We start from the raw sequence: 16482 nt of genomic DNA, 5'->3' as shown, positions 1-16482 counted from the left end.
TTTTTGGATTGCACCAAGCAGAAATTTATGGATAGACAACAAAAGAAAGCGTCTTGGCATGTGCAAGTGTCTGGGAGGATTAAAGAGGCAACAAGATACTCCAAATCTAGGCTTAGAAAGAGCAGCAGAGATGGGATTTGCAAAGAAGACTCGACTGAGAGGCTGCCTGGGGGCAATTGCTTTTGATTCACATTGCAGCACTTTCTCACCATGTACCAAATAGCCAGGACTCCAATATTGTGCGCTGACACTGACACAAAAAGCCACAACAAGCCTTGACTAGAGAGGCCATGCAATTTAGAAAGGTTTGTGGTTCAAGCCAAACCCAAGCTTTCACCTCACATGACCTGTGCTGCTAATCTAGATCAGGCACAGTGGGAACCTGAACAATTTCACCACATCATTGCCTGTGTGCATGTGTCTCTGCAGGTACACAACTTCCATTTGCCTTGTTGCTAGCATCACAGCTGACATAGCAGTGGTGGAGACAGTGCTGCCATCACCATGTGAACCCACTAATAGGATGCTTTCCCATAGCCGCACATCTTATGGAGAATGCTGCAATGTTTAGTCACTTACTTTGCCAGAAAGGGAAATAGAGGACTTCTTACAATGTCAACATCATAAAAATAGCCTTGCTGGAACTATCTAAACTAGCCTCATGTATCCAATCATGGTCTGTTGGAATTTCAAGTGCACAGAAAGTTGCTCCCAATACCAGTCACCACACAGAAGCAGCTTATTTACTGTTGCAGAAGATAAGGCTTGGTAAAACAGTTCTGGATGTAGATATATACAGCTACAGCTACAGATAAAGATACAGATACACAGAAGTACAAAGCATCTCAGTTGCTCAAATAAACTCCAGTAATTCAAGATGTAGCACTGAACAGGTAACACAAACAGGCTGATAACTCACAAACTGAGCTGACATGTATTAATCACAGATATAGTTGGGGCACTGTGTTGTTACCATAGCGACTGGCTTGACTGACCCCTCCACCTGAGATTAACTCATCCATTGGGCGATTTACTCTCATGAAGGAAATTAACACTTTCCCATGTTCAGTTACTCCAACATGGTCAACCGGATGCATATGAAAAGGCCATATGAGAAGCAGAACAGAGCAACAGCCCTGTCCTGCTTTTGATTTCCAGGGACTGGTAATGGGAAGCACAATCCCTCTGATCCTACAGGTAGAATACAGACATCATGACATGCAGCTATTGACAACCTTGTCCTACATGAATTTGACTAATCTCTGTTTAAAGCTGTCTAAGCTGGAGGAAATTTCAAGAAGCAGCAAGTACATGCAGGAGCTTTTGGATCCAGATGAACAGTTTGTATTTTGACCCTAACATTTCAACATGAAGATTTGTAAATAGCAATCCAATTGGAAAGCAAAGGGCAGTAGAGTAGAGCAAAAACATCTGACTCTAATCTCCCAAAATATTTGTGAGCCCAGAGCTCCCATCCTGAATTCTGCATGCCTTGGTCCCGCCAACTGAATGTTACTCAATACAGTAAGTTCTAGTGGAGCCAGAGGGTTCTCTGCCATTGCAGGCTACATTGCATCTGTGCAAAGGCATCCTGTGCTGACATGGCATGATACTATAATTGTGTCACTTTGATGCAGAGAGCTTCTGTTCACATACGGTATGACCTGCAATGTTGGAAAAGGCTTATGGACCTGCCAGATTCTAGTTGGTCCAGGTACCATTCAGTTTTGGAATGCCATGAGTGAAATCACAAATCCAGTTCTGAATTCCACTGTTATGTTTTCTGAAGCAGTTTCCCTAAAGTACACTGGGCAATATAAAGTGGAACACCGGGCTACACTAGTAGGCAACAACAACCTCCTGTTATTCCGGTTTGGAACAGGCTTTGGAGAAAGCTTTTTAATGTTCAAGGAAGTAATTTTTTAAAATTCGCTTTGATCAAGAGCATTTACCTGCTGGCACTCCACTGCTTGCTGTTAGATGGGCACAAGGAGAAAGAGAGTCCCGCCCCTGCTACCGCCCCGGACGTGGAATGCCACAAAAAGATGCTAAGCCAGATTTCTCCAGCCTTGACAAATAGCACAGTGAATGGCCAAGGCACATCTCATGCCAGGATTCTGCTTAGGGAAGGGTTTCCAGTTGGAAAACACGTTTTCTTGTTGGCCAGGGTGAGAAGGCACTGTGGAGGATTCCATCACTCAGCCCTGCCTTCACACCACACAAACGTGCCTAGTATTTTCATCAGCTGGCCAAGTTGCAAAGAGCTCTAACAGAGACCAGTGCTGTGACCAAATTAGCTGAGGATATCTCCTCTTGTGGCTATACTTGGAACAGAAAAAATATCATTGTGCTAGTAAGATGAGCAAAGTGGCTCCTTCCTGCTGGCCATTTAAAATGGGGGTATGAAAGAACTAACTCTGGAACATTTTAAGGCCAAGTTACAGGTAGGTAGCCGTGTTGGTCTGCTGTAGTCAAAACAAAATAATAATAATAAAAATTCCTTCCAGTAGCACCTTAGAGACCAACTAAGTTTGTTATTGGTATGAGCTTTCGTGTACATGCACACTTCTTCCAAGTTAGACATTATATGCTTTTGTTTTTAGTTTAATGCAAACATCAGATGTGATGAGCAGGGATGAGGTTTCGTGAGACTCCCGTCATACAGTTATGGGAGATTGACTTCCCTCAGCAGCCTTTGCTGCTGGAGTGGGGCTTATGACTCAGTGAGAATAAGTTGGAGGTTCAAAAATGGGTGGGGGATCAGGGAGTGGATTTCATCAAAGATCCCCATACCCCACCCCATTTAATCAGGGCTTTGTGCCTTAAAATTGTCAGTTTACACATTTTAAGATTATCAGTATACAAGGTAGGATTCAGAAGGAACCAACAATAATGTTTCTAAGGTATTTGCCTGAATTTTTGAGGGTTAAAAGTGTGAAGAGTGGCAGGCCCTGTTCACAATTGTCCCCTGGCACACCGACTGTCCCCAAACACATTAATCACAAAGCTGTGAATGGTTTTGTTTTGTTTTGTTTAAACAAAACAAAACAAAACAAAAATTCCTTCCAGTAGCACCATGGAGACCAACTAAGTTTGCCATTGGTATGAGCTTTCATGTGCATGCACACTTCTTCAGATACACTGAAACAGAAGTCACCAGACCCTTATATATAGTGAGAGGGTGAGGAGGGCTATTACTCAGAAGGGTGGTAGGAATGGGTGATTGGTTGATAGGTGTGGTAAACCTGCTGACAACTGTTAATGACTGCAATTGGTTTTACAGGGGGAACCAAGGGGTGAGATGGCTAAAAATAGCTTTATCAGGTATAATGAGATAAGAATCCAATGTCTCTATTCAAACCAGGTCTCTCCATGGTTTTAAGTTTGGTAATAAGTTGTAATTCAGCAACTTCTCTTTCCAGTCTATTTCTGAAATTCTTTTGTAATAAGACAGCTACTTTGAGATCTTGTATAGAATGTCCTGGGAGACTGAAGTGTTCTCCTGCTGGTTTCTCTGTCTTGTGATTCCTGATGTCAGATTTATGTCCATTTATCCTTTGGCGTAGGGTTTGTTTTGTTTGTTTTTATTTAACATGAATTGCCACCAAACATGCTTAGAAGCCTCTACTGGATCCCCAATGACACTGAAGCTTCTAAGCTTAAATCTTGAATTTAAACCTGCCTTTTCAAATTACTTGGTATTAGTTTAAGGACAAACCAGAATTGACATTATTCATTTCATTAGCTGTGTGAATGTGTTGCCCTTCCTAAAGTGCATTGTCTCCATGCAATCTGGAGCAGGCCCTTCACCAGCTTCCAATTGCAGCAAGAGGAAAACTCAAATTACTGCCAATAGGAGATTTCTCCCCATGCAAATAGAAGCTATGAGTGTCCTGATTCAGATCAGGCATTCTCTTTAAAATAACCGGGTAGGTTGATTTCTATAGCTGTCAGAACGATTAAGCTTAGCTTAAGCTCTTATACCTCTGAATATATCTAGCCCTGATTAAATAAGGTTGTGTATACATTTAAAGCACATTTAAAGCATGTGACTCCCCCCCCAAAAAAAAAACCCACTGGGAACTGTAGGTTGTTAAGGGTGCTGGGAATTATAGCTCTGTGAGGTTCCCATAATTCTTGGGGGAAAGTCGTGCATGCTATGTGTACAGCAAAAGTCAAGGATGAACCTATGGTTTTTTCAATCATTGTCTATAGCTTTAGATATGATTATCAAGTGTGTACAGTAAAGAGATACACACATGTTACTCTTTCTCCACATTGGGGTTTTGTTAATGCCAAGCTATCAGCAACATTGGGGGGTTTCCAAGGAAAGATTCTCTCTGGCTGCGTAGGGAGCAGAAGGAGAGGAAAGCAACCAGACACACTGAGACCGGAGCTTAGCCTTGCACTTAGAAGGTCCATCTCTGGCTGATGATATGAGACTCCAATCCCCAGCCTGGCCGAAAAGGCATAAAGAAGGAGCAGTCCATGCCAGAAGAACAGACCATATAACCCCTCGAAGGCCCAAAGAGAATAGCAACTACATCTCTGAAGCTTCTGCTTTTTGGAGCCTATTACCCAAATACCTCCCCCATCTGCATGGAACAGCCTTTTTAAAAAGATGAGAATTGCAAGATTGATGGGGAGGAGGAGTTGGCCTGGCACTGAATGGCCTGCAGCTGTTTCAAGTGAAATTTGGGGAAAGATTTAAGGACGTGAAGCTTTGGCTAAAATGGAAAAGAAATGTTTAGCTGAACAAGTGCAGCTTTCTGTGGGATGGAGGTCAGAAGGGCCTGCATGGGCCAGAAGTATGGGATCTAAATCTGCTCTGGGAAACTTGGAAATCACATTTGTAACTAATCAGATGTTCCTCTGTTTCTCCTTAGCCCAAAGAACGGGATTAGGCACCTGTGGAAAGGAGGGAACTGTTCAATCCTGCTGTTACCATTGCTTGCTAAAGAGCAGAATTGACTTTGTGATGCTTGGCAAGGAGGAATGTTCCCAGGAGAAGTAGTACAAAAACACAGGCTGCAGAATGGGCAAGGTGCTTCTGAGGAAAGCATGGTGAGTCGCAAGATGCGGAAGCCCACCATAAAGAAATACTCGCAACACCTTGCAGGTGCAATGTTATGCTGCCCAAACTGCATAAACGTTAGTGAGTCTGGCATCACAGTGTTGCCGAATAACCTAAAATGGAAATAGGGGTGCAGATTAGCGCCTTCAAAAACTCTTCCTATAAATTATTTGGAATGGGTTTGCAAAATCTGGAAAACACTGTAGCTTTTTGTCTGACAGATAACAACATTGTTGCACTGAGCATCAGTCCAGGTCAGAAATGTATACTGGAAAAGCCCTCTGGTAGTATCACTATCTTGTGATAAGAATTTTAATGTGTGTTTCAAAAGCTTAGGCAAAGAAGACAATATGCATTGGGGTTGAAGAGGTGACCCAGGCAAGATTTGCTTCAGGATTTGATATCCAATATGGGGTAGGGCAATTTGGTGGCTAGTGATGAGGCTACTCAAGTTGTGTTCCCGAGGGAATCTGGAAATATGGAATGTCCCTCAGGGCACAACAGCCAACTGCCTCGGTGGCAGATCTGGCTCCTGAAGAGACCATGACTGGCAACGTCTTGTGGAATTGCAAGGTCCTGGGGAATTAGGAAGTCTTACAAGAACCAGAAAACTTGAAAGATCCTCATGGTAGAGGCCATGCCCAGCTGGAGTCCTTATAATGTTCTGGTGGGACTCCGGTGGACAGAAATAGTAAGAACTTAGGGAGAACACCCCGGAGCTGACATACTGCATGAAATCAGGGTTAGCACCATGGTTCCCCACCATCACCAATGACTTAAGACTTCTCTTGGTAGAGGATGAAAACTTTCTCATGGGCTCATCATAGCATGTGACAGGGACCTAATACATTTCTATATAACACCAGAGGGTCCTGCCATGCTTCTTTAGGTAAAGTGCCTATATGGAGGTAAAACATGGCCAAGGCTTAAGGAAGCTTTCTTAAGATCAATTTTCAGCCAGGTGATTTTGGACTCTCATCAGCCCCAGCCAGCATGGTCAACTATGACGGGAGTTGTGTCCCATCAGATGTTGCTAGATTAAAAGTCTCCCTACCTCTAAAAACAAAGCAATTAACACTAAGCAATGGGTCTAGGAGTGAAAGAGAACCGCAGGTGCACTCTTCACATTCAGCAACGTGAGGCCTGGAGATATTGAATGTGTCATAATATTTGGTTTTTCCTCTTTTTGAGGAGAGAAAGAAAGAAGTGGGTGAAAAAGGGCTTCATATTATGTAACTTGCAAAAATGTGTTTCCACTTATAGGCTAATTGACATCTCCCACATCAGACCATGTTGTCAAGTGGATTACCCCTGATCTGCGCTTTGTCTCAGCTGTGGATTAAGGAGTGTAATGCTATCCCATTTAATATTTTAACCGTATGGGCTGCAATTTCACAGGCAATTATATGACAAGGGAAGAATCCAAGCAGCCAATCGCAGCCCAGAGAGTGGTTATTTTCTCACAGAAAGCTTCAGTGATGCGATAGGCAGTCAGTGCCATCACCCTGCGGCTACTCAATAACTTCTTCCACACAGAAGCTCACCATCTCACACAGCTGAATCCCTTATATCACTTTGGGATATTAGCTGTTTTCTTATTTTAAGGCTCACCTTGCATTATGCAATCTTAAACTATTGCTTTTAGGGTAGCAACAATACCATCAGGTGTTCCACACCACCCAGGTAATGATGGAAAACCCAGGACATATTGGAGCAGCTCAGGCTGTTGCCAACTCCCAGGCCAGTGTTGCCTCCTCCAGAAAGTATAGGATTGAAGGCATGGGGCAAAGTTCCAGCTCGGGATCCTCCTCTGTGGCTGGGATCAGGTGGTGCAGTGCATCCTTTGCCTTAAACACTGTTTCCCACAAACTGGTGGCCTGATGGAGTACAATTTCCATCAGACTAAGTTGGAATGGCCAGTAATCAGGGATGATGGGACTAGTGGTCCAGGAAATCTGGAGGGCTACAGGTTGTGGAAGGCTGCCTTAAGGTGATGTCAGAAGGAGCCCTGTTGGATGAGCTGAGCACAAAATGGAAGACTAAAATTATGTTGCTGATGCATTGAAGTATAAGACAAAAATCTGTTAATGTGTTTTTTTGTAAGACTAATTGTGGTTGAAAATGTGCACAACGCAGGGTGGAAACCTCATCTTTCATTACTTTTGTTAACAAATCAATTAATGATTAATATAGATCCTGGAAGCATAGTAGGTGTTCTCAAAGATTAAACATTATTGCCAAAAGCTACTTATAATGATATGAGAAAGGGATCATCTTGGGCAAACAGACAAGCCACTTTGCCCAATTCATACATGAGACTCTTCTTTCTCTGGAGGAGAATGAAAATCGCTGGACATAAAAAAATGGGTAAGTCACTTTAGTATGCCCCCCCCAATTCTTCTTCCATTTCTCCATTAATCTGCCATTTTTTAAATTTCATAAATACCCTGAACATTAATATATATTCAAATGTTTATTTTCTTTCAAAATTCATAATTAAATGTAATTTCTCTCTCTCAAAATACCTTCCTTAAATGTGCACTTTCTCTCAAAATAACCAATCTGTACCCCCCCAAAAAAAAAACAGCCAATACCTATGTTACACCATTTGGAAAAATATGCAGTCCAGTAGATAGCTAAGATCTGAACAGCACATCTGTCTACGAGGGGCAGGTCAGATCAATTTGAATGGGAATTGACAAAGAGCAGGTCCCTCAACCTTCCCTAAGCATATACTGTCCTGTTGAAATCAGTGGACTTTAAAGTGCTTGGTTTGGGATGAATGCAGTCTAGATTTTGAGACTGGCATGGTGTATGCAGCTTGGTTCTGTGGTACCAGGAATGAACCAAAACAGAGTATGGAGGGCAGACTGTGAATATTTTATTCCATTGCAAAATGTGCCCACCCCCTTTCTGAGGTTTTTCTTGGGGGTGGGGTGGGCATTTTTGGCATTTTGCTTTTCATTGGAGTAGCTGTACAGAGGTGTGCCAACACCCAATGCATTTAAGAAGCCCATGCCTCTCTAAAATTCCAGCATCTGCACTCCACTGTGAACCTTATGGAAGAATCATAGAATCATAGAGTTGGAATAGACCACAAGGGCCATCGAGTCCAACCCCCTGCCAAGCAGGAAACCATCAGAGCACTCCTGACATATGGTTGTCATATCAACATCATCAGAGCACTCCTGACATATGGTTGCCTGAACATGGCTATCATATCACCCCTTAACCTCCTCTTCTCCAGGCTAAACATGCCCAGCTCCCTTAGCCATTCCTCATAAGGCATCGTTTCCAGGCCTTTGACCATTTTGGTTGCCCTCCTCTGGACACGTTCCAGTTTGTCAGTGTCCTTCTTGAACTGTGGTGCCCAGAACTGGACACAGTACTCCAGGTGAGGTCTGACCAGAGCAGAATACAGTGGCACTATTACTTCCCTTGATCTAGATGCTATACTCCTATTGATGCAGCCCAGAATTGCATTGGCTTTTTTAGCTGCCGCGTCACACTGTTGGCTCATGTCAAGTTTGTGGTCAACCAAGACTCCTAGATCCTTTTCACATGTGCTGCTCTCAAGCCAGGTGTCACCCATCTTGTATTTGTGCCTCTCAATTTTTTTGCCCAAGTGCAATATTTTACATTTCTCCCTGTTAAAGTTCATCTTGTTTGTTTTGGCCCAGTTCTCTAATCTGTCAAGGTCGTTTTGAAGTGTGATCCTGTCCTCTGGGGTGTTAGCCACCCCTCCCAGTTTGGTGTCATCTGCAAATTTGATCAGGATGCCCTTGAGTCCATCATCCAAGTCGTTGATAAAGATGTTGAATAAGACCGGGCCCAAGACAGAACCCTGTGGCACCCCACTAGTCACTCTTCTCCAGGATGAAGAGGAAACATTGATGAGCACCCTTTGGGTTCGGTCAGTCAGCCAGTTAGAAATCCACTGAGTGGTAGCATAGTCAAGACCGCATTTTACCAGCTTCTTTACAAGAATATCATGGGACACCTTGTCAAATGCCTTGCTGAAATCAAGGTAGGCTACATCCGCTGCGTTCCCTTCATCTACCAGGCTTGTAATTCTGTCAAAAAACGAGATCAGGTTAGTCTGACATGACTTATTTTTCAGAAATCCATGCTGACTATTGGTGATCACAGCATTCCTTTCTAGGTGCTCACAGACTGTTTGCTTAATGATCTGCTCCAGAATCTTCCCTGGTATTGATGTCAGACTGACTGGGCGATAATTATTTGGGTCCTCTCTTTTCCCCTTTTTGAAAATAGGGACAACATTTGCCCTCCTCCAGTCTGCCGGGACTTCGCCTGTTCTCCAGGAATTCTCAAATGGTAGCCCCAGTGGGTAGCAGATTCAGCATCTGTGTAGGAAAAATACTCCTTTGGCCAGTGGCATCATCACACAGGCATTAAGAGAGTTGCTGCTTCTTCTTTGGCAATTACTCGTAGCCGAATAAGATTGTCTTCCATAAACACGGTTTTAACAATGAGTCCATAAGTGACTGTGGAGGCCAGTTCTGGACCCCACACGTCCTTCCACAGTGGGACATTGGTTTCCGGGTGGGAGTTGATCACGGAGCGGATTTTCCAAGCGTGCCTTCATCTTAGCATGTTTCTCCCATGCATCCTGAGTTCAGGTGTCTTCAAAGCCCATGACACCTTTGGTAAAGGCTGTTCTCCAACTGGAGCGCTTGCAGGCCAATGTTTCCCAGTTGTCAGTGTTTATACTACATTTTTTAAGATTTGCCTTGAGACAGTCTTTAAACCTCTTTTGTTGACCACCAGCATTACGCTTTCCATTTCCATTCAGAATAGAGTAGTTGCTTTGGAAGACGATCATCAGGCATCCGCACAACATGACCAGTCCAACGAAGTTGATGTTGAAGAATCATTGCTTCAGCACTGGTGATCTTTGCTTCTTCCAGTACACTGATATTAGTTCGCCTGCCTTCCCAAGTGATGTGTAAAATTTTTCGGAGACACCGTTGATGGAATCTTTTGAGGAGATGGAGATGGCGTTTATAAGTGGTCAGTGTTTCACAAGCATATAGTAAGGTTGGTAGTACAATAGCTTTGTAAACAAGCATTTTGGTTTCCCTGTGAATGTCCCGGTCCTCAAACACTCTGCACTTCAATCGGGAGAAAGCCACACTCGCAGAGCTCAGGCGATTAAGAGAGCAAACAAAGCTAGCTGAGAATGAAGCCAATGCCTATTCAGCGTTGCCTTTATTCTAAATTGCCTTTGTTCTCCATTAGTGATGACATCATCCAGCCCAATGTGCATTGTTCTCTGACAACCTCATGGTTTCTACGTAGAAGAGCTATTTTACAGACAGAAATTGGCACTGAAGCTACAGCTCATCTGAGCTGCAAACAGTAGTGAAATACTATGATATATGTAAGCTTCTGTAAGGTCTTTGGGGAAACCTTTTGGCCCCACCAAATCTCCCTTCAATAGAGAATATTTGGCTCAGCCTTATAGGTTCCCCCCCTCATCCTGTCCTAAGGAAGACACTCAGCTATAACTCTGCAATAAATTCAGTATTCTGAACTCACCTGGGATCCACCACAGCAAATTCCAAAGCTGGATATTTAAAACTACATTTGAGAAGGTGGATTTTCCTCACTGCAAGTTCTTATATTTCATATAGCTTATAGTGTTCAGTATCACCCATGGATCTGATCCAATCACCTGTCTAGTCAAGGATTTAGGCCTGGAACCCTTAAAGTGAATTAATGTTCATACCCTACTTAAATTGGGTTACACTTGTAGCAGTTTAGGCTTCAATTTTCTTTACAGATTTTTAAGAGGGGTGATGTTTCAAGTTTGGGAATATATTTCATACAGGATTATGTAGATATGTTGTCAATTTTTTGGTACTAATTTAGATTAATTTCTCCTGGTAATGCAGGCTTGTCTCACTAATTATAACAATTAATAATCCAGAAATGAATTCAGTTGATGATGTCTGTCCACTTTCCTCACACAGAAGAGAGTTGGTATAATTAAAGTAGGACATAATGTCTCCATATTTAGTAGGAAATATATTGGCACACAGGGCCTGTGGCTTTATAGCTATATAAATAAAATTGGAACTGAAGATAAGAAGACTTTGATCTCCCAGCTGCCACCTGCAGGCTCATAAAACAGCTGTGACAAAGTAGCAGCAAATAAAGGCACATCAGCCCAAACTTTAACGTTCCTGGTGATGTGTAATGATCAAGGCCAAGTAGGAAGCTTAGGAGTAGGGGCAATAAAAGCCCCACTTATTTCTAAGTAAAACTTCATATCATATAAGGGTGCAACAATTGGGTGGCTCTGCGAGGGGAAGTGACCATTGGATGTCCGCATGCTTGGAATGGAGGAGGAAATATTGTTTTGGTCCTGCTTTTTCAGTGTTTACCCTGAACTGATGCTCCCAAATAAGCTTGTGGGTTGGAACACAACTCCTAGCTAGGTTATGTGCTTCTCTAGATTTTGTGAAGGTGCACAGAGGAAAAAAGTATTGCGTGTTAAAAATGTGTACAAAATGCTTAATATACAAGGAAGTGCTGCATGGTGATGAATGTTGCTCATCAGTTGGCTGTCTTTTATACCAGTAACAATAATGCACCTAAAGCTATAGAGACATCAGGAGTTCATTTTCAGGTTATGTATGAGCATCTGCAAGAACTGCTGGCAGTTTTACTGGCACTGAATAAGATAATGGACAACCTGAAAGATCACTGGACTATACACAAAGGGTTATTAAAATCTGTCCATCAGAATCCTTCTAAATTTGGTCTCCAGGAAGGTAAGGGGGAGCCATTTGAGAAGTTACCGTATTTAAAATTGTAAAGCCAATTACTGAATGAGACAACAACAACTATTTATTATTTATACCTCACCCATCAGGCTGGGTTTCCGCAGCCACTCTGGGTGCCTTCCAATAACAGATTAAAAATACATTGAAACAATAGTCATTAAAAACTTCCCTAAACAGGGCTGCCTTCAGATGTCTTCTAAACATCAGATAGTTGTTTATTTCTTTGACAGCTGATGGGAGGGCGTTCCACAGGGTGGGTATCACTACTGAGAAGGCTGGTTCCCTGTAACGTTGCTTCTCGCAGTGAGGGAACCACCAGAAGGCCCTCGGTGCTGGACCTCAGTGTCCGGGCAGAATGATGGGGGTGGAGACGCTTCGTCAGGTATACTGGGCTGAGGCCATTTAGGGCTTTAAAGGGATGATATTCCAGGCTTATGTATAACAGCAATTTGATTGCCTCAATGGTGGAGTGTCAGTGTTGAACATCACTTTTGCTCAGAAGTTCATGCATATATTCACAATTTTTTTGGCAAATGTGGAACTAAGGTGGACCCTTTTTGCATTCACATTATTGTTTGTAAAAGTTCTTATATTTGTCTAGTGGCAAACTTAAATATTCTTTGCTGTGTTTATTTGCTCAGGGTGGAACCCTCAGGAATAAGTATGTAGGAATTTGTGGGCTCTTTGTACTGCATTTTCAGATTTTTCAGACAGTAGACAAGAAATTTGCAAATTGTTACTGGACATTTGCAAAAAGCTGAAGATTTTCTAATCATCCTCTGATAATTAAATTTCACAAACAACATAAAAACAAAAGGTTTTTTTTGAAAAAAAAATCCTTGTTAACCTCCTGTTCATGTTTATCTCTGCTGAAGTCAAGCTATGCAACCTTGCTTGTAATATTTCGTTGCAGTAATGAATTTCTAATATGCAGTTCTGTTGCAGTGAGTGAGACTGACTGATTTTCTCAGCAGTATTAATACACTGCTTACAACTGTGGCACACAACACAACAATAATTATTTCTAAATAAACATTCATAAATAAAAATTAGCATATAGAAGTTTAATGAATAAATGTGTCCTTTTTGTGGAAGTTTTTCACAGGCCAGCACGTTCCGCAAATTCAGCATTGTGCTGGCCCAGGAAGTGGGTAGAAGACTGCCTACCAATTGGCCAATCACAGGTCAGCTGGCCAGCAAACTCCACCCCTGATGTGGACCTCAATGGGCCAGCAGGCTTTACTCCAGTCAACATCTTGGATATTTAAACCTATCCAGCCTCCACCTCCTTGCCCATTCCCTCATAAAAAAAAATCTGTCACTGAGGTTCATTTGCCTCCCCTGGACCATTGGCTGGTCCACTTCCAACACTGGGTTTTAAACTCTCTCTGTGTGTGTGAAAACTAAAGAGAACAATGATTTTGCCTTGTCCTTTGCCTAGTCTTGGCTTCCCTTTAAATCTGATTTTATATTCTCTTCCCCAAAGGCAGTCCTGGGCTGGAAGCTGATGATTTCTTCATGGAAAATGGGCCATCGTGTGCAAAGCCACACTCTTAACAATCAGTGGTTTTGAGCTGTTTGTTTTTCAAATACTTTAATTGCATGGTCTGCCCATAAGTGATCAGTTCTGAAAATTATATCTCCGCGCTAAGTGCAACCATATGGATGGGAAAAATAAGACATTTCTTAAAAGAGCTAATTCTTCCCCCCATAAGAATAAAAGCAAACAAACAAATACCCATATGGGTGCTCACTCCATCATTTGCTTGGATTTTGGTAAATTTCATATAAACATTTCCCCTGTAATGGGATGAAAGTAAATCTAGATTTATATTGTTGCATAGGGGCCGCAGCTTTCACATTCTGGAAGTCAACTCAGATGTGTTGATTTCAGACGGGCTGCTGAACTGATGTGGAGGCAACTTCTTCTAGCTACTCTGAGGAAACTTAAAACTCATTTTCAGAGGCAGTTTACTTTTGTTGCACATTTGGGTCTGGCACTTGGTTTTCATTAGCAGCTCCCCTGTCCCCGCTGGTCAAAAGGGACAGAAAAAGAGAGAGATTCCTCATGTTCTGTGTTCATCCCCAAATGGATTAAATTACCTGTTTGTATAATTTGGAGGCTAATGGAAGAATATGAGGTGCCATGTGGGACATAATTCATGTCGGAGAAAGACACACAGTGCCATATACTGGACTGAAGTGGAATAGAACCCAACAGATAAAGCTGATCTTAATCCTTGGGAAAAATCCTTATGAGAGGGTGGTGCATGGTTCTGTTCTTCTATCTGGAAAAAAGCAGATTGTGTGCCAGTGGCTTGGAAGAAGTAAACTGAACATACAGAGTGATAAGACTGAACTGCCAGGTTCTACTCTATTTGAGCAGGATTGGATTTTAATTTTTTTAAAGTTATTTAAAAAAATTGGATTCTGCTCAAATGTCAGGATTAGATCCAGATATTCCAGGAAGGCCAGCACAGTTCAGCAGAACACATTTGTTTAGTCTGGATGTAAGAATCACAGGGATTCATGAGTAGCCAACAAGATTCCAGAATGACTGTTCTGGGCTCCATTCAAAATGGCCCTGGAATGACTGCTAGGCCTCTTCACATATTTACAGAGACTTTTAGTCTTCTGTATGTCACCACACCATATCAGCATGGAGGCATCAATAGCCTCAAGAACCATGAAAGAAATGAACTGGATTTGGGCAATGTGCCCATTTGAGTGCTGTTTCGACACGGGCAGAATGGTTAGCTGCTGTTTCAAATCTGAACACCACTTGAAGCAGAATTTGCTGGCAATTTGATACCAACCCACAGAGGTTCTGGGAAATTTTCTATGCGTGTAAACAGCGGGTCTTTAAACTCAAGTGGCTCATGCCTTTCATTTATATTTTGGAATCAGGAAAAGAAAGGCATAGAATACCAGAAAACCACTATATCAAAATATTTCACCCTTTTGTAATTCAGAAGACGAAGTATTAGAAAATATTATATGCTTTCAGGAAAAAATATTAGGGGCTTGCATCGGCTCTCAGTGAATAATGAGGTTTATCAGGGTAAATTGACAGGCTTCCTCAGCTCCTGAGTCAAAATACAATACAAATAACAGTAAATAAAATAAAAAATAAATAGCTGTATATAAATAGTTATATATAAATAAAATATAAATAGCTCTCCTCCCCAAGTCAGATCAGAGACCCACAACCCTATTGTTGCTCTGTAGTTTCTATACATTATAGCTCCAAGTTTTCATATGGGCATGTGTTTCCCAAGAAATGAGGCTGTCCAAAATATTGCATAATACAGTGGTACCTCAGGTTAAGTGCTTAATTCGTTCTGGAGGTCTGTTCTTAACCTGAAACTGTTCTTAACCTGAAGCATCACTTTAGCTAATGGGGCCTCCCACTGCTGCTGTGCTGCCAGAGCACGATTTCTGTTCTCATCCCTAAGCAAAGTTCTTAACCCGGGGTACTATTTCTGGGTTAGCGGAGTCTGTAACCTGAAGCATATGTAACCTGAAGCGTATGTAACCCGAGGTACCACTCTGTGTGTGAGAGTCATACTCTCTCTCTCACACACACACACATGTACATACACATAAATATATGCTAAAGCACAGCAGTGGAGCATTATTTTTCTTTAAAGGTAAAGCTTCATTTTGGTTTTTTAAAATCTGCTTTAATGACAACAGCAACAACAACCCCAAAGCCCTTAAGAATTGTCCATACAACATTTGGACAGTGACACATTGCAAGGCCTATAGGAAGCCAGCAAGGCCTGTCTAAAGACACAAGCACCAGAAAGGCAAGGTCAGCCTGAGGGAGCAAAGTTTTTTTAAAAAATGTACAAGCAAGAATATATACTACTCAGCTACTTCTTAATTATTTTAAGGTTAGAAAGAGCAAGAAATGAACCCCATATTCTTCTCCCTGCTTCCGCTGCACCACAAGGGATTATAAAGGAAAGTGAATCCCTTTTACGTCTCCCACAAAAAGTCCCTGGAACTATTTGTCTCAAGTTTGGCAAGCATAATCTGCTCTGTGCCTGTAAAGCTGTGCCTGTAAAGTTCATTCTTTTGGCCAAAAGGGGTGGGGGAAACTTGGGGCCTTTTTTGTTTCCTAATTTTAGTCAGCTTCATTTTGTAGAGAGCAGCTTGGAACCCAAAACCTAGATCAAAGCAGAGAGAGTGCGCAGCCGCTGAGAAGCAAATCAGAATTTAAAAAAATGTAACGATACAAGGTTAATCTTTGTGCCTTTGCACACCCCTAAAATCTACTATATATTTTAGAAAGTGGTTTGTTTGTCTGATTTCTACACATTCAGATGCCTCTTGAGATATCATCACCAAATTTGGCATGAGAGTTCCCAAAGTGGGAATGGTGCTCTTCATTGATGTTTGGATGCCAGGCACTATTTTAAATCAAAATGGGGGACTGAAATATCACTTTGACATGACTTTGCCCATTATTTACCCATTTCCTTGAGGTATCACCATCAAACTTGAACTGAGGTTTCCTGAATTGGAGGTCATGGACTTTGTTGCTGTTGGATGCCATTTTGAATCAAGATGGTGGACTGTGACTTTGGTGTG

This window comes from Podarcis vaucheri (assembly GCF_965113315.1).
Source record: "Podarcis vaucheri genome assembly, chromosome: 1".
NCBI lineage: Eukaryota > Metazoa > Chordata > Lepidosauria > Squamata > Lacertidae > Podarcis > Podarcis vaucheri.
This window is presented reverse-complemented; position numbering follows the sequence as displayed.